At 34.6% G+C, this 20,066-nt stretch overlaps 1 protein-coding gene across 3 annotated transcripts in view; it reads right to left on the reverse strand.

The window, feature by feature from the left end:
• LOC129758790 (PAN2-PAN3 deadenylation complex subunit PAN3) overlaps positions 1–20,066 on the reverse strand; it is a 114,890-nt gene that overhangs the window by 53,360 nt on the left and 41,464 nt on the right. For all 3 annotated transcript variants that reach the window (XM_055756408.1, XM_055756409.1, XM_055756407.1), the window contains exon 2: positions 18,179–19,446. The gene's annotated coding sequence lies outside the window, so the exon portion shown is untranslated. The remainder of the gene's footprint in view (positions 1–18,178; positions 19,447–20,066) is intronic.

The raw sequence follows: 20,066 nt of genomic DNA on the forward strand, positions 1-20,066 counted from the left end.
ACGCAAATCTGTTTTGGAACGTATATTAGCAACTTCATTAATATTTGGGAGGCTTAAATCGAGCAATATTTAGTCTAGGGAAATACAAAAACATAACAGCAAAACATTGCATCTTCAAAATGTATACAGGTGCAAAAAAAAAAAAAAGATTGATATTCCTACCGCTCCTCATGCCAAACTAACAATCCGCAGTCGGCATTTGTTTACCAATTATAACCTCTCCCAATTTCAAGTTTTTTCACATTGTACGATAATCTAGAGACTTGTCAATTAAAGCCTACAATTTCCCACATAACAAGTTGCTTCAACCAAAATCACGCTTTCCATTACTTATTCTATGCCTAGCATCTCAATGAAACCTAATCGATAATAACATTTCGGCATAATTGAACACCGCAACTGCTCGTAAAAGTCTGCCCAATCTCTCTCCCCCGCCACCCACTTTAAGAACAATAAAAAAAACTCCAAAAAAGTTGAACATGAGAGATTGATGGTTAAGAATCAGACCTTCCGCTCCCGCTTCCATGGCAACGCCTGTTTACTGTCAGTGAATCACTGGGTGGGTGGTAGAGCTAAAGCTAAAATATGTCTGATCCAAGAATACAAGAGCGAAAGAGAAAAGAGAGAAATAATTCAAATAATTAGAACGTCCTCACCGCTTGCTGTGTTTTTGACTGTTATCTTGAGCAACGCGTCCAAACTTGATTGTGCATGTACCGCTGGCAGGCAGATCCTATGTTCTCAGCATTTTCAAATCGCCAATTGATTTCCACAATTTGATTGATGTACCAACAAACTACATCTTCTTTGATCTCTTCTTTCACTTTCCTAGTAACCACGTAGTAACATCGTAGTGCGATAATTTGTTTTAAAAAAAAACTCCACGGATCTCCGAAAGGAGAAAAAAAAACCCTCACATGTCATTGGAACAATCATTATTTGGCCATAAAACGAGTTATCGGAACTTTAATTTTCATAAGGGTTAGCTTCACATAATTCACTGGATATTTCTTCTTTTTTAACATTACTAAACAAAACTTTAGATTCGTTAATATTGTTTCACTTAACATAATTTTCTATTCTAAGCTGTAACCATCGACACACCGGAGAGACAACCAAGCAAACTGAACCGTACGCGACCAAAGTTAGACAGAGACTCCAGAATTCATAATATTTCAGTGTTAGACACAAAAGCCATGAAAATGGTAGAATGTCTCTGATTTTAATAATATCTCAGAAAAATAAAAATAAAACACTAAAGTCGAAAACAAAATCGATCCTCCAAACTCAAACAGCTGTTACTAGCCAAATTTCATCGAATAACTGTTGTCGAATCAGTTAGAGTGTAAAGTTTGAATTTTTTGGCAGCTCCAGAATTTTGAGCTACGTAATAAAATGAAGTGTTTTTTTTATTAGGAAATTGTAGCTAATTTGCTTCAAATTCTTTGTATTTGCCATAAATTAAGAGCTTCTAAATTCTTCATCTTTATTTTTTAACTTGGATGGGATGATCAATTTACAAAAATCAAACTAGTGAAGAAGGTTATAAGACTGAACCACTTTTACACTAAACGTACCGGAGAAAGTCAAATGACATTTTTTTTTCACTTCAAATGACTTCAACTCCTTTTATAATTGTTTTTTTTCGCAAAATTTTCTACATGGCTATTTTTATTTCCAAAATGCACGAATTTTTTCATTACAATAATTTGGTAAGTAGTATACCTATTCATAATGCCGGGGTCTTAGGACCCCTAACGCTTTTTGAGCTAAAACTTTTTTGTTTATCAACCGATTAACTAATTTTAAAGTATTAAAAAGGTTTTAACGTGACTCAAATATGATTTTCAGACAACATTCATCAACAATAATTTATTTTGACGTTACTTAAAGTTGATTTTTTTTAAATGCTTCGCGAAAAAGGTTAGTTAGTAAGTGCTTGCACGGAGAAAAAAGACATCCGCGTTGTTTCAATTATTTTGGCTAGTTATATCAATTATCACAGTATAGTTGATTTCATTACATTCAACTATAAATATAATAGGTTTAACTACAAACTGCTGATTGACCATATGCAATTAACTATCAAAATCCTTGATTCAACTTTAATGGTATAATTGATTCAACTATAGATATAATAGATTGATTGATTTTATGCATTCAACTATGAATAAAACAGATTCAACTAGATACATATTTTTCGTTGAGCTTATGATGAGCTATAGATATAATAGAATGCAGTGAACTGATTTCCAGGGCATACAGTGATTGTCACTGACCCATAATTTGAACTGCAGCAGAAAAATAAGAAGAATAAAGTAAACCATCACAAGCGGATCGGAATAAGGAATCATAGGAGCAGAAAAAGAGTTCTCCGGAAGGGTTGGGTAAGTCATATTCAATTGATTTAAGTTCATTATCATTAATGCGGTTACACGATAATGAACATACTAAGTATTGTTTCTTATTCGTCGCAGCAACTGTAACTTCACTAGCAGCTTCCTCTTTCTATGTGTGGAATATTCAGCAAGAGGAAGAAATATTTTCAAATCTCATTTTCAAAGCTCAAATTAACTTATTTTATTTAAATTTTTCATATATTTCATCTGTTTCACAAGTTGCCTTGACGGCAACATAGGGAAAGAACAGCGTACGGAGCAATATGCAACGCTGAATGATGATTCTGGAATTATCGGATCTTTTCGTACTTCTTTTAATAAAACTAAGGAAGGGTTAAGGATTCCAATACCAGAAATCTAAAACTAAAAGCTAGGTTAGCATTTTCTAAAATTTTGAACTTTTTTGCTTAAATTGTATAAACCTTAATGATAAATCCTTCATCTTTTATCTTTAAAATTATTCATTTTTTATTGCTCATTATGTTTTTTTTCGATTTACAGGACGAGTTGAAAGGCCGAACGGAAAATCTGAGTAATAGGTTAAAAGTGCGTGGACCTCTTGGCTGGACAGCAGGGGCTTCGACGCTTCTGGATCTTTTGACGAAGGTGACTTTTGGCTAAACGAGCTGAAAATGAATGCGATTCTTCATGAATGAATATAGAAATTAACGGAAAACTAATGAGTTGATAAAATTATTCAGAAAAATGCTTTAAAGATATTATACACACAAATCGATCATATTTATAGTTGAATTAATCATAGAAATAAAGTTGAATCTATTATATTTACAGTTAAATAAACTATTCTAGTATAGTTAAATTTACTATATGTATTGTTGAATGCACCAAATCAATCATACGATTATAGTTGAATCTATTATATTTATAGTTGAATGCTTAAAATCAATCATACAACTATAGTTGAATCTATCATACGTATTGTTGAACGCAAAACATTAATCAGTTAATCAATTATGTATATGGTTAAATCTTCAGATTTATAGTAGGTCGAGAAATAATCAGAAATATAGTTGAATATAGCCGGAGTATTATTGTTGGCAAAACTATACTTTTTTCTCCGTGTAGAGGATAAGTAAGCTGAAGCTAGAAGCTATATGCTTCACATATGGAAATATTTTTTAAAATTTGATTGATTTTTAACATTTTTACATCTTTAATTTTTTTTGTGGCCATGGTCTTAATCAAATTTTGAAAAAATATTTCCATAAGTTCAACGTATAGCTTCTTCACTTCAGCTTAATTAAGCACTATATGAAATTTTTTTCGAGCACTTAATAACTGGTAGCCTTTTTTCCGAAGTATGTTTAAAAAAAAAAGATCTTTAAATGTAAATAACCGTAAAAATCAATCATTGTAGGTGAATGTTTTCTGGAAATCACATTCGAGGGTGCTGTTATACTGAGGCGACAAGCAGCGCGTTGATTTGCGTCATGTTCAAGCGACATAATTGCTCTCATTTAGGGTGTTTTTATACTCAGACTGTTTTGCTACACGTTCATGCGACATACCTGCTCTCATTTAATGTCCATGGAAAAAGCGTAGACCTGTCATACTAAGCGCTTTGGAAAGCGCGACAAAGCTGATACCACTGTGTTTTGTAGAGCGACAAGTAGGAAATCCAATGGGAATATTGTTTATTCTCGGTTTTAAGCAGTGATTTCGGATTATAAACATAATAGTTCGAAGATCCGTTCGAATTTGTAATAATAAACTGAGTAATATCTTAATCGTTGAGAAAATTCTCATAAATTCTTATTCCCGCAAAAATAGCAAGGATTTTGTGGGTTGAAATTTCGGCATTCTCGCAATCCGGATCATGATCTGATGAGTTTTTAATGGCTCTCGAAAAAAGGAGACGATTCCAAGTATTAGCAGATGTAGGAAAGTGATGATTTGAAGTGAAATTCAAAGCGCCAGTATGACATACCAATGCTTTGCTTTGCTTTCTTATTGGAACACAAAACGCAAAGCGACGCTTGTCACCCCAGCATGACATGAACCTGAGTCATGTTATAAGCTTTTCAAATCTTGTAAAAATCGGTTGAAAAGCAAAAGAGTTTTAGCGCAAAAAGTGTTTTAAGTACATCATTTAAGCTAAGGCGGTATAAATAGGTTTATACAAAGTGTCGGTTTGTTTAGTGTTAAAAAAGTTTTCAAGTTCGATACTTATGTACGAAATTATGTGATCTGTATTTTTTTTTTCAATTTAAAAAAAATCTACCGTGTTTTGTGGATCTGATGATTAATTTCCTTTCAAAAAGTTAATAAAAACACATAAGGCTTTTAAGTGCTGAGGGTTATTTTCAACGTTTAGACAATCTCACTAATGTCAGTATGGTGAGAATAGCGGAATTGTAGAAATAAGGTGGGAGTATCATACCTGTTTTTTTTTCACCACGCAGCACCCCATAACATCACCATAACCAGTGGAATGCGAATCCGAAAAATACATTTACAGGCGTTTTTTACTCCGACACACGGCCTTTAAAAGGTTAACAGTGTGCCTCGTATGATATTGCAGAATATAGTTTAGTGGTCAAATTTACAACTAAGGAGTTATTCTTTGTAGCAATATCGAAACGATTCTAGACATCTTAAATCATCTCGATATGAGAAGACGAGATCGAAGATCCTGAAATAAACCTCGGATTCTCATTGAACTATAATGTGGAAGTATCTTCAAGGTTTCAAAAAATAACTAAGCTAAATAAACCCCTACGTAGATGCTAGAGGCTTGAAATGTCTATTTATAAAGGATTTTTTTTGCAGTAGAAACTCTTCTACAGGTCAGTTCAGTTTAGTGTAACAACTACCAAAGTATGGTAGAGAGAGAGAAAATATCGAATGGTTTCAAAGACCCTAAAACTCGTGGATATTTTACGTGATTGCATCTACTTGATCTACTATGGAGCCAATAAACAAAGAGTTGTCTAATCGAGCTGCACTCGAGACTATATATAGTCTTTGGTCCCAATTCTTGACACTTGAAGCGCAAAAGTTTATGAAAAACTTGCTGTATTAGTCCAAAATATGAACAGTGCAAAATTTCATCATGGCTTCCAGTATATTGAGAGAAAAAATAATCATCGGATCATGCCTCATGACATACAGGGCGGAAAGTCCATAACTGAACATGAAGAGAATTGAAAGAATGACTCAGAGACAGATATTGGGTGAATGTTCTTGGATTGTTAAAAGCATTCGAAGGGTTTTGCTAGCATTTTCAATATGGCTGTTTCCCAATACATTCAGGTTGACAGACCACATCAAGTTTTGAAAACAAATTGGCTTCCGTTGGTCGAGTTCAGTATACTATGACACTACTGTAGAGCCTTTTTCACAGTGAGGTAATGTTTTTTGCATCATAAAAGGTACAAATTGCAATTCGTAAGCAAGTTTAGCGTGACGAAAATGTTTCACTTTAGTAGACATTCTTTTTAAGGGACTCTTGAAATCGGTTTTGTATGGATTTATTTAAAAAAAAAAAACAAATGTATGAGGCACCAAAAAAATCAAACTACATAAAATTATTAAAGTTGCAAGCGGCCACTGCAGTGAAAGAGCAGCCGTACTTTTCAGAACAGAATAATGTGTGCTGCATTGCGGGTTAGATCTGGACATCTATTCAACTCCTCAAAAAAGATAATTGTTCCAGCTTTACGCAGTGCAGGACCTGAACGATCCACAGATGATACATGAATTCAGCAGAAATACATCCGTAACGTTATGATCAGATTTAAGGTCAGGAACAAGATCAGAATGTAAATATGAATCAGGTTCAAAAACAGGATTTAGATCTGGATTTGGATCAGGAACAGGTTCCAAGTCCAATCTAGATCAGAATCAGGACAAGGCTTGGAAAGTCGACCATTTTCCCTCACCGTCAAGCGAGGAAATTCCTCGCCAATTGAAATTTTTGTCACTCCTTCCTGCTACCATTTTGTGTGATACTTTTTCGGGCAACAAAGTCACCGTATAAAGGTCCCGAATCAGGATTAGGATTAAGATCCGGATCTGGGTTCAGATCAGGACACAACAAAAGGACCAATATCACAATCACGATCGATAAAAAGATCAGTTTCTCAGAGTTTTGAAAGTTTTTTCAAGATTTAATGGAATTTCCCAAATCTCTTAAAAAGTTTTTGCAACACAAAACGAAAATACATAAAGGTTCCATATCCGAGGATAAAAGTGATAGACGTCTTGAGACGCTTAATCTTGCTTAAAAACAAGTTGATCTTTTATTTCTTAAATTCTATGAGAGTCACTCACGGCCGTGGAGGAAGGATGGCAATGTTTTGACATAACCATTTAGTTATTTAAAACATGTATATGCTTTGATGAGTCTCATGATGGAGCAATTGTAACGAAAGAAAGATTACAATCGCGAAAAAAATTAAAAAATGAATAGATAAGTACGACTTTTATCTTTCTATGGCGACCGTAAAAATGATTGAACGGCTTTGAACGTAATCTTTCTGCTCTGTTCTGTTAATTATTATTTAAAATTTTTGTGCCGAATCAAAAGCTACAGGTCAAACATCCAACATTTACGATCGTCCGTAAATTAACAAGGAAGATCCTTTTATAAGTGTGTTCGGAACAGGTTTACTACCAAAAGCAGAACGATAAATCGTAGCTCCGATGAAAACAACTACTTTTTCTCGACCAACAGAAGCAAACTGAGCGGGCGGGCGGTCCGTCCAGGCAGGAGTAGTATCTATAGTTGTGTTGGCCTCTATTTTTTCTCGGACCTCGGATCGTCGTTGATCGGCCGGAACAAACCGCTCGCTCCATCCATCCAATGTTTTATAATCACTCAACAACGAACGAACGGTGTTTCGGAGCTTCGATTCAATCCGTTTCACATCAGCTGAGCTCGACAAAACTCTCGGGGGGCCGCCAGTAGTGTCCTTCTTTTATTTTATTTCACGATTCATTTTTTTTCCATCGGCCTGGCCGACGACCGCCTTGTTGATTTTCACTTTTGGTGTTTGGTTTTTCGAATAGGAGGATTGAATCGGTTCGGCATCGGCCGTTTCGTTTCGTTTTGGACTCGGGTGCACTTCTTTTTATTTTATTTTTGTTGCCGTTCGATTTGTTTTTCTTTTCAATTTTTTTCTGCGTTTATACTCAACACTTGGCCATTTCTCTTCATTGGCGGAATAATGTTTGTTTTTTTATTCATTTTTTGCCCCTTCACCCATAACTTTGTGTAACCAAAATAGTGCAATTCGATTCATGATTCTGGCTGCTTGTTTTTATTGGTCATTGAAACGAAGAATAATAACCTCCAATTGAGGGCGGTGAAATCTCGACCATTTAGTGAGTGAGTGGGGCGAGATTTATCTGTTATTGTTTTTTTCTCTACAAATACGAGGCCTAGTTGATTTCGGTCAGGATTGGCAAAATGAAATCTAATTGGATTTCTAACTGCTGCGACTTTTGTCAGGATAAAACAAAAGCCAGTTCTTGCCCCGATGATGATGATGTTGATGATGATGACTATGGTCGTCCGATGAATCCCGTTATGGATTAGCATAGCAAGCTCGTAATTATCATATCGAATGAATCACGTGGGGGCGGCGACAATCACGGTCATGGTTTTGTGGATCCACACGATCACGATTCCAGTCAGTCAGTCAGTCAGTCAGTTGTTATTGTTGAGGTTGATGACGATGCCATGTCAATGATGATGATGGACATCCGTACGGGGCTTTGGGTGCTGATGTTGTGACAATATTTCTTGCGAATTAACTGAATATCGGGTTGATACTATCGTGAGCGTCTAATTTATAGCTTCGAGCTCGTATTGAAGTTCGTGGTTCTATAATTGGTTGGGTGATTCACTGATAAACAAATGGAACTACCCAATAAACCCAGCCCTAGGCATTTTAAATAGCTTTAATGCAAAGATAAAGTAAGCACACACAAAAAAATCAAAGGAACAATTTCTTTTATCAACCCTCTATAATTGGAGCACTTCGTGACTTAGTTTTTATATCTTTGAATAAAGAATAAGTGTTAAATTTGTTTTGTTTCATACAGCGACCTTAAAAAATAGACTAAACTTGATTTTTTTCACCGTTCAAAGCTTTGATATTAAGGATATCAAGATATTTCAAAGTGCAATTCAGCTTAGCTTGATTGACTACTAACATCCACCCTTAATCGTTGAATCTGAAATACTCTATCCCAAAAGTTAAAAAACACAATTTTCTGGAAGCTTGCCTTTTCTCATTCATTCAAATTCTACGATCGCAGGCGTGGCTCAGAAAAACATGTTCTACATCGCCAATGGTGGCTACTCCATGATTAATCGAGGCCATCAATTTTGTTCAGAGGTCAAAAGAATTGTGCCTGGGATTGACAACGCATTCACAATGCCCAAAAATGACGTTCTCTCTTTAAACATCAATAACGGAGCCGGCCACGTCCTAGAAGTCAATTGATAGGATTGAAAAAAAGGACATGAAAGAATAATTGTGTGTTTCAGAACTGAGGTTACCTCAGCAAAACAATTTTTGGTTAGAGGTTTGGATGAAGGGATGATGATAAGGAAGGATACACTTTTGACTAGTGTAGAGATCTAATTTTTATTACCTACGCTTTAACTGATTCTTATAAAGTTCAAAAGTTTACAGATATTTAGTACATTTTACGCATTGCGCATTAGACGACAATTTGCGGCCAAAATACAATCTTTGAACTTTAATAAGTTTTTTGATTAAAGTCCAATGTTGCCCCTGGCCTAGAGGATTGCGTTCAAGTTTTCTAAACCGACGGCCATGAGATCGAATCCCGGTCACGGCATACATAGTACACTTTCTGTGGATTGGTGTTTTTAGCATTTTTAAGATACTTGCCATCATATTCTCGAAAGATGTATGCTTAGTGTTAAGTTAATGGAATCTCTTCGAGGAAACATTATTAATTAAAAACCAGTATTTTTTATTCATCTCGAGCAAAATATCTTAACCCTTCGTTTCATAAAGTGACAAATTTGCAACAATTAATTAAAGCTGTTGTAACTTGTGCAGAAAACCAAATAGTCAACTTTTTTCTTCATGGCAATAATATTTCTAACTTCAATATAACGTTGAACTAAAAAAAATGACTTTCTGAGGATACATATAGAAGCTAGACACACTTGAATCTGAAAAATATGAAATATTTAAAAAGGCTTATTTTTCAGAGTTTGGACCTGGTCCAATTCACACTGCGAAAAAAAATTTTGTCTGAAAAAAATATTTTCGCATTTTCAGTAATGCAATTAACACAATTGAATACAATTTGAAGATTTTTTTGATTTTTTGTCTGATGTAATGGTCTTTTATTAATTGTTGCAAATTTGCAACATCATGCAATGGTAGCACCTTTAGTGTGCTTTCTAATGTTTCATCGTTTAAACAGTGTATATGTTTCCTGATGAAAGTATTATTATTTTTAATGTTATATTATCATGATATCCAGACATTTTAAAAAATAATGCAGATCCATTATCCTCTGACTGAACAAAATGGCTACCAACTGTAGAAATATGGGAAAAACAGTAAAAAATCCTTTTGACTAGATCATCAACCATTCGTATCGTAAAGTAAAAAAAAATGGCATTAACTACGAAACCTCTTAAGAAATCCTGCATAAAAGTTGAAAAATTGTAAGGGTCACATATGTAAGTATGTTGTGTGTTGGTTATCTACCATGGGTGCACGGATTCACCGCAGTTTCTGCCTAAGTATGTTTTCAAATGTATTCTCAGATTATTAAATTTGAAAATATATTTTCAAAGGGTCACATTTAGTACAAATTTGTGACTTTTGAGTAGTTGAAGTATTTGTAGTAACAGTTTGAATCTATTATTTTTCCTATACAACGAGCGCTGTGTTTCTATGATTTTAAATATTATATTGTGATCCCCGGGAAAGATTTTCTGGGTTCGAAATAAATATTTTCGCATTTTCAGTAAATTAATTATTAACATACTTTTTACCATACTAGTATATTGAATTTATAAATGCAAATGCATTATATTTTCTCAGCATTATACAATGTAGTACCCTAGTTTGTAACATGAGTTCCATAATGTGCTTCAATTACTTTTTATCATTTAAACAGTATTAATGTTTACAGTATTAATGTTTTCAGAACGAATGTAGTAAGGAAACGGTGCATGATGGTGAAATAGCAGTTTCATTTTAGTCCTACTTATAATTCCGTTAACTCTTCTGAATATATACCATCGAAAAATCGTTTTCGATATTGAACTCTAAACGTTCCCCTTCCCTCTTCCAAATTAGAATCAAAGCTAACAGTTGAGCATCCCAATTATTACGGCTCCTTCCTCTACTAACATGGATTAAATAGTGATCCACTCGGCAAAATGAAGTTTATAAGTAAATTGCCTTAATAAATTAACCTATGATTAAAAAAAATCAACAAAAGTTATATGAGTGCATTTTGAAGATATTTTATCCATCGGTATCCTTTATTAAGAAATATTGAAAATATTATTTTTTTTTTGTTTTTTTTAAATAATTATTGGTGTTTCAATAAACAATGCAAATTGTTTCTTCAAGAATTTGTATTCCCTGATTTTCAAGTTACTTGGTTCTTTGCAAATAAGTATACCATGTACAACAATCACTTTTTCTGTTATAATGGTTTTAGAACTCGTTGTTGTCAGCCGAGAATGAACTTTTTTTTAGATTGTTGTATATTGCGCTTAGGAACCATGAACACGAAGATCATAAAACCACATAAAATCTTTCACAAAAAATGAAGTTACTGAAAAAGAACTGGAGATTTGCGATCTAATTAATCTCAATAATGCATGTAAGCACATACTTAGGTAGGAACTGCGGTGAATCCGTGCACCCATGGTGGATAAAGCTAAATTGTGTCCAGACACTAGGTTTACGAAGTTTTTGAGCTAAAACTATGGTTAGTGCAAGATAAACTAAGAGTAAGCATTTATTTCTAGCTGTCTTGTGTGAGGAACAAAAAGGTATAACCATTTCATGTTGTTGCAAATTTGCAACAATTAATATTTTGGCTAAATACTCGAAATGTGTGAAAATTATATTTTTTCATTATTTTTCCCTTCATGTACTCATCATTGCGCACTATTGAGAATTTTTTTAAATAAAAATAAAAAATCATGAAATGAAGGGTTAAGACTCAAGCCATTCACGCTTGAGACTCAAGCCAACCCTTCCCATGGTCAGATCCTATTGAAATTCGGCATGTGAGCTTCTGGTAACCTTATGATCAATTTTAGCTTGGAGCGAGTGAGATTGATCATGTTTAATCCTTCTTATATTAAGATTAGTACACTGTGGTTCGTATAATAATTTAAAAATGCAAACATTATTCTTTTAGTAAAATAACCAGAACTTCTTCAATTTTCAACTGATTTTGATACACAACCACTTGAAATCTTTGCTTCAAATTGAAATTTGAGGTCCATGAAAATAAGATTTTACAAATGTTACAATTGAGTCTAAAACTTTCAATATAACAAAAATTTGCTCCCAAAAAATGCTTTTTTTATTCTTTTTCGGTAATTAATTCACTAATATCAAGAATATTGATGATCAAACGCAAAACTGAAGTTCAGATGATCGGTAGCAAATTCACTCACCTACAATATGCAGAAAAGAGATTTCAAATTACGTACTACAAATTACGTAAGTACTTTTTTTTTATTTTTCCAAAATTTTAAATTTGAAGCATAGCTCAAAAATTGTTCTACTGAGATTTTTTTAAATTTCATTTTCGGATTCAGCGCCCGATTTAACACTGAAAGTGATCTTCAGCTTACTTAGTTCAAAAATACTGTAAACTAGTGTTATTTTTTCAAGTTTCCATATAGGTGTTCATGAATTTTGACAAGCAAATAGATTCTATGATTTGTTCAGTAATCAGTAGAATATTTGAGAAACCGTGATTAAACTGTGTTTTTGGAGTAATTCCTTTAACTTCTTAAAATAATAACTGATAATAAACAACAATTTATATCGACATTGCTTTAAAATATTGAGGGATGTTTTTGGTTGAATTTTCGAGAAAACCCAAACTTCAAGATCTAAGAAACCAATCTAGTTCGTGATTCGAATGATTTTTGGTCAATTTTGATGAAAAAATTTGGGTGGCTCCCAAACAACTGTTTACATAACCGGAAAACTAATGAAACAAATGGAACCAAACTTGGCATGAGAGGGTATTTGGGAATGAGAACTGTTTCTATAAGTATTTGAGAACCTTCCAATGGAGAAATAGGAGAGAGGGAGAAACTGAAGAACAAATCGAGCAAATGGACAGAAATTTGGCATGGAATGGTATTTGAGAACAAAAAGGTTTTAAATATTTGGTACCACTCCCTCCTTCCAGTGGGGATATAGGGAAGGGGCTCCTTTACAATTTTTTGCATAACTTGAGAGTTAATCAAGCAATTGGAGCGAAATTTTTCATGGGAGAGCAAATGGTACGAGAATTGGTTATATCAGGGGTGAGCAACCTTTTGAAGCAACGGGCCACTTTTGATTTGAAATTGTTTCGGCGGGCCGCATTAAAAACAAAATTTAGGTAAAAATAGTTTGCAAAGCTCTACGTTTTTTTTTTATAAAGACAAATTTTTACCATTTACCATTTATATAAATTTCATTGCATTGAGATATTGAGTAAGGTTTGAAAATTATGAAAAAAATCATAATTACACAGATTTTTATTCAGATTTGTTTGTCAATGTTGGAGTTTAAATTTTTGATTCTAGAAATTTTTAGTAATGTGGATTGCTAATTTTCAAGTAAAATGTCTCAATCAATCGATTTTTGGCATGATTTGCCAATGAAGTTTCTTAAAATAGCACCACAACGAGCAGAATAACGAAATCCAGTTTTTTCGAGGTGCAAAGAATCTCAGAATTGATTTAGACTTATTCGGGGGCGCTGAATCCAAATATTCAATGAGTTTTTTTTTCAGTTCTAAATTTCGAAATAACTTTTAAAAAGTGGTAAAAAATAAGTAATTCAATTTGTGTACTTATTTGACAAAACTGTAAATAACAAATACTTATCGACTCAATGATCAACCTTCTCAAAGATCGCGAGAAATTTTGAATTCTGAAAAATAAAGTTAAGGAAGTTTTCTTTTTGTTATTTTTTCCAAAACCTGCAAAAACGGGAGTTTTGACGTAATTTACAAAAAAATACAGTAAATAGAATCTTTAATATTTTTAGAATCGTAAGTCAAATCATTTCGCAGTCTTCAACAAAGTTGTTGAATGAGTTAAAATCTTTAATATCCAATTTTCAATAACTTTCTGAAATGAGGTCAGAAGAATTTCTATAAATTGGTGAAACCTTTATAGAAACCTTTTATCTCTCTTTGAAACCTTTTGAAACCTTTGGCAATATCTGAGACCTTGTTTGAATGAAGGAAATAAATTGATCCAATATCAGCTTTGGTTATTAGGGGCCGTTCACTAATTACGTAAGCCCATAGAGGGGGAGGGGGGGTTTCACATTTGCTTACGATCTCTTACTAGGGGGGTAGGGGGGGTTTCCGAAAATCTTACGTAAGAAATGTTCCGTTGATATAATTCGTCACAGCCATACAAAACCATATTATACAGGTTTATTTCTTACTACCTATTTGTTGGTTATATTTTATGTTTTTCATCTTTCAATGTTTTTGAATTAATTAAAAAAAATAGCTGGTTCTATAAAATTAATGGAGAATCATTTTAAACCAACATGCCACCAAATAAACTTAATCACATTATTAAAAAATTGTCGCTTTTCGCTTCCATCACAACAATCTTTTTAATTTAGAAATTTATAGAAACAACACCACGAATTGAATCCGTGATATTTAGAAAATGGCTTCATCAAGAAAAAATCTTTAAAAAATCAATATGAGGCGCTTTAGATAATGAATTTCTAGACATCTGTTTTAGTGATAGACACTACTAACTCTTAAGTTTAAAAACGATTTACAAAAAAAAATCCTCAAACTTTATCGCTTACCGCTGAAATGAGTCTGAGCTTTAAGGCTAGTTGACAACGTAATTGTCGTTAAACATTTTTGCACCAACTCTAGTAAAATTCTAGTAAAAAACATAACAATTTTTATGGTACCTTGTACTAACCTGATCTTTTACTCTATTTTTATTCGGAATTCAGATTTTATATTGTTTATTCGATTGTGAAAATTTATTGAAGATTATTGTTACCCCGAATATGCTATGTCTTAAATAATGTTTTCTATAATCGTTTATGACGTTTGATCTGTTGTTTTGTGCAAATTATGTTTTCCAAATGTTGTTATTAAGTTTTACTTCAAAAGAGCTTTGCTTTGAAGCATGGATGTCACATTTTTAATATTTTCAAGTAGTTTTTGAAAAAAACGCTTCAATTTCTCAAATAATGAAAACCGTAAGATCTTACTAGGGGGGGGGGGGAAGGGGGGGTTTGGAAAAATCTTACTTTGTCTTACCAGGGGGGGAGGGAGGGTTGAAAATTTCCAAAATCGTGCTTACGTAATTAGTGAACGGCCCCTTATGAAGGTTTATTGGTTTATCAGTTATAAAAGATCGATTTCACCAAAAACTGATCAATTTTAACATTTCAACACGCCATATCACTGAAACCAGAAGCGATTTACAAAATCTTCGAAATGTTTTGAATTCAGGCCGCCAAAATTTAACAAAATCAGTTTTTGAAACATAGGCACCAAAAATGCTGTTTTTGTGAGTAGTCGTTACAAACTTTTTGGGTTGAATCACAAAACTACAGATAATGTTTTTGTCGAGAAACCCTACAAAAAAGTGAACAATCTGAATGATTAGGGGGCGCGGGCTAATGCAACTGTAAATAAGTGACGTGCATATTTGATCAAGTATAATACATTATTTTTGGTTCTGTTGGGACTACTATTTAATGATAATAAACAATCTTTCGTAGAAAAAAAAAATAAATAATATAAATATAATTTGAGATAAGCTTCGCGGGCCGCAAAAACATGTCTCAAGGGCCGCTGGTTGCTCATCCCTGGGTTATATGATTTCTTAAAACCCCTCCATTCTATCATTGGGGATATAGGAAGGGAGAAAGGAGGCTCCCATACCAAATTTCGAATGGAAAAGGATTAGAGCACGAGAAATGGTTCTATTAGAATAAGAGACATCACTCTTTTTCCAGTAAGTTTATAGGAACGGGGACTAATACAATTTTATTGGCCTAGCTTGAACCTTAAACACGATTGTTTCTATCTACACAGGTTTAGTTAGGACCGTCATTGAATATGCCGGCATTGTGTGGCGACCGTACTACAACATACACAACAACAGACTAGAGAGAGTTCAGAAAAAGTTCTTGAAATACGCTTTGAGAAACCTAGGGTGGCAAGCAAAAATGCCGGAGTATCGAGTCTTGTGCATGCTGGAAGGTTTGGACACGCTGGAAACCCGAAGAAAATCGATCGATGCACTGTTTCTAAAGGACTTAATCTGTGGAGGATATTACTCGCCGTATTTATTATCTTGTATATCTTCGTACGAAGGCCGCAGCAGTTTACGAAGCGTAAGGCCGTTTCAACTAGCTAATCGCATCCAGAATTACGCCAGAAACGAACCAATGTACCGAATGATGCCATTTTACAACACAAACGTCGATGTTATTCAACTAAGCATGTCCAGAGAATAAATCAAAAGTAGAATTGTGCAGTGCTCTTTTACAAATTAACAATTACTGTAGTTATTAAGTGTCATGTATAATATAGAATAAGATAAAGGGCTGAAGCCTAGGATCTAATCAATAATCAATAATCAAGAGAATGGAATAAAATTTGGCATGGGAAAATATTTGGGTACAAGATATGTTTCTAAGATTGCACAGTGGTTCAGATCAAACATTTAGTGAGACAAAATTAATAACGCAAAATCGGTTCGTTTTAGACAACACAAGTTGTTCTACAAAGTTACATCATATAACAAGCGCTTCCTTTTTAAAAGGCAAATTATTAGAACGTGTCAATATCGTGGAAATTCGTGATACTGATTTCTTTCGGTTAATAGATAGTATATAGAAATGTGTATATATAAAGTAGGGCGTGTCTAAAAACGGTTTTAGTTATCTTTTTAAGTTGATATTTTTCGGTGATTGTCGAATCAAACAAAAAAAAACAAAAACGGGTTTTCACTTATAACTTTTTTTACAGCAGCTCCACAAGTTTGACGTGTACTAATTAATTTATCAACACAACAAAACGCATCTTTTTCTTGCAGACTGTGCATGGGTATCTTTTCGTCTTTTGAAGCTAGGAGCATTATAGTGTAAAAAAAATTTAAATTCAAGTAATTCAAGTAAATATTATATACAGAAATAACTGAAGATGCGTTTTTTGTTTAACTCGAGATTTTCAATTTTCATCATGTTTCATTTTCAAGTTTTTCCATCAAACCATTTTCTAACACCTCATATTTTTCCGGCTTTAAAAGATATTAAAAAATTTCTACTTTTGTGCAGATAATAGTAAAAGAAAGCGCAAAAGCCGACGAACTATTTTGTATGTCATTTTTGGCGAGTTTGATTTTAGAGATATATTCGATCAGGCGAAATGGAAGTGTTTCTTTTTAACTGTTAATTGCTGGTAAGGAATTACCTGAAATGTAGGGCGAAAAGATACAAAATTAATTAACGATTTGACCGGTATATGTTCTCAAAAATGTTACATTTGTAAATAATCTGGGAAAAGGCTGAACGAACCGCAACCAATCGACAAGGAAAAGGACAAGGAAGCTAAAACTCAGAGCCAAAGAAATTCAACGCTCATTTTAAATGATATGTACTCACGTAAGAACTTTTACTGGACACAAATAAAACATCGTGTGTTTTGTGTCTAGTCGCATTTGACCGACAGAATGTGATTTCAATGAAAATTAAAGCACTAAACTTTTATACGTGTTTATTTTGTAGGGGAGAGTGGGGTAACGTGGGCCACTTTGAATATCTCAGATGATAAAACTTACATAATTTTCAAGCACCCGCTAATTGCATCGATGGGGAACCTAAAGTTCATAATTTTCTCCTATACAGCTTTTTTTGGCATAAGTCGTGCACTCATCAATCAAAAGGGACCACCATGTCCAAGTTTCAGATAGCTTATTTACATTCGCAATTAAGAGGACTGAAATTTCGAGATTTACGAGAATTGCGGGATTAAGTTAAGAAAATAAAATGATGTATCAAACGCAGTTTTGTACATAAAATCTGACTCGCAAAAGAAGCTTGAAACAAAAATTCATAACTAAAACTTAAGATTCGGAATCATGTTTCAGATTCAGAATTAATAATTAAAAAATTGACATATAAAATTCAATATCAGTAGAATTCTTACTCAGAACTCAGATTCAGAATTCGGGATCCCGAATGCTGGATACTTAATTTGGAAGTCAGAATTCGTGAATCAGAATTCAGATTCCAAATTCGGATTCAGAATTCGGGATTCAGAGTTCATGATTCAGATATCATATTCAAAATTCAGGTTCGGAATTCAGAACTCGGGGTTCAGAATTTAGAACTCGGGGTTCAGAATCCCCAATTTAGAATCCAGTATCAGAGTTCAGAATTGTTTTCCTTTAGAAAGGTGATTTGTAATATTTTAATGAAAACCAAACATTTGCTGCTTTGCCACAATTGCTCGGAAAAAAGAGTGAAGGAGGTCAAACACCAAACCAAACCAAATACATATCGTACCTGAGTTTCTCCACCGATCGGTGCACACGTTTGCGTTCCCTTGCAAGAAATCCTCCAACGCGGCGGCGATGATGACGATACTGTTCCGATCCGATGGGGCAATTTATGACCTTCTTTGGCCACCACCACCACTTCTTACTACTCCAGCAACTCCTCCGCCGATTCCTCCGATCCTTGCCTTGCACCTTCGCCTTCGCCAGTTTGGCGGCCACTCTTTGCGGTGATGTTGTTGCTGGTTTCTTTTTTTTCTCCTTGTTATGGTTATTTATATCTTCTTGGGGGTTTGCTTTCTTTTGTTTGTGCTTCTGTTTTAGCTCTTCCGTACCGAATAAAAAAACTCAACACTAACTAAAGTTGAACCTCTTTTCGAACTCTTTGGAACTCGAACTAACACTTGCGGGGGTGGGTGGGTGTCGAAAGAAGCTTTCAAGTCGTCGGAGGGCCACAACAACAGATAGAGGCCGGCAAAGTCCATGTAGGCTTAACTCTTTTTTTTCCACAATGATCTTCTTAACTCTTCATCTCACCGTTACCGATTTCACTGAGCCGAACATTTGCAGTTGTCGGATCGTTTTCGTCATCATCATCGTTGCTGCTTGCTGCACACTTCACTTCAGCTGATTCTTCTTGTGGATTTTTTTTTCTTCTCTGTTGGTTTACCTATTTTCTCTGATACACAGCTGGCATTCACCAATACACACCAATCAACATCATCATCAGCATCATGATCACAATCAATAATAAAGGCAACTGGGCCATCTCACGATCATCTCATCGTCACAACCTCAACAGCTCAAAACGATCGATTGATCGCCGTAGTGTCTTCTTGCTGATGCTTCTTCCAGTGCCAATAATAATCGACAGCATCCACAGAGCGTGTTTGGCGAAATATGGCAAATCATCTGATCATGTTGTGCACCGATTTTTTTTTTACTTATTTGCTTCCTTTCACTCTTCCAATTTTCCCGGCTGGGCGGCGCTCTCTGGCCCCCTTTTTTCTCCACTTGCTCCTTCCGGTTTACACAAAAAAAAACTCACACACACTCACTCCTGATTTGATACCCTTCCCCCCACACGAACGATTGCTTCTCACTTGATTTTGCTTGCCCTGTTTGCTGCCCAATTGTGTTTGTGTTTCTGCTAAGTGTGCTGTTGCTGTTGAATCTTCTTCTCCATGGATCGTCTTCGTCGTCGTCGCTGTAGTCTGTTGCAATGTTTTTAACTCTGCTGCCTATAACCTACTGATGCTGATTTAAGCTCACGACACTCTGTTGGGATTAGAGAAAGAAAAGAGGGAAAAAAAATTGAATTGGAAACTTGTTTTTTCATTTTTGTCGAGTTGCTGAGGAGAAGAAATCGGTTGGATTCGATAATGATGGAAGGATCTCTAACGGGGTCATTTGCGGTTGGTGTGTCCTTTCCTTTCCCACATACAACACCTTGCCCTTTCAGATCACCTCCACAGTCAAACCCTGGAGTCCGGTTTTTAGATCAGAGCAACAGCAGCTGTTGAAAAGTCAGTATATCGCGAGGTTGACTCCAAAGGAGTTGGGGACTGATGCTGTGTTTTGGATTTTCTGAACAAGCACAATTTTCAGCCTTTTTTTCCAAAAAAAAATCTTATTGAAATTCATAATTTATCCTAAAGATAAGACCATATTTCTCTAAATCCTAGTGTTAATCTTTGCCTTTTTCCAAGGCCATATTATGGGGAGGAGGCAATGGGGGGCGATAGCTTCGAGCCCCCCGACTTTGGGAAGCCCCTCGAGTACAAAATTTACATTACTTTAATCCAGGGTTGCAAGCGATTTTGCGTTTTGAAATTCCAAAGTTTTTCCCAGTTTTCTCCCGGTTATAAATGATGATTCTCATAGTATTTATTATATTC

Source organism: Uranotaenia lowii, chromosome 3 (genome assembly GCF_029784155.1).
Source record: "Uranotaenia lowii strain MFRU-FL chromosome 3, ASM2978415v1, whole genome shotgun sequence".
Classification (NCBI taxonomy): Eukaryota; Metazoa; Arthropoda; class Insecta; order Diptera; family Culicidae; genus Uranotaenia; species Uranotaenia lowii.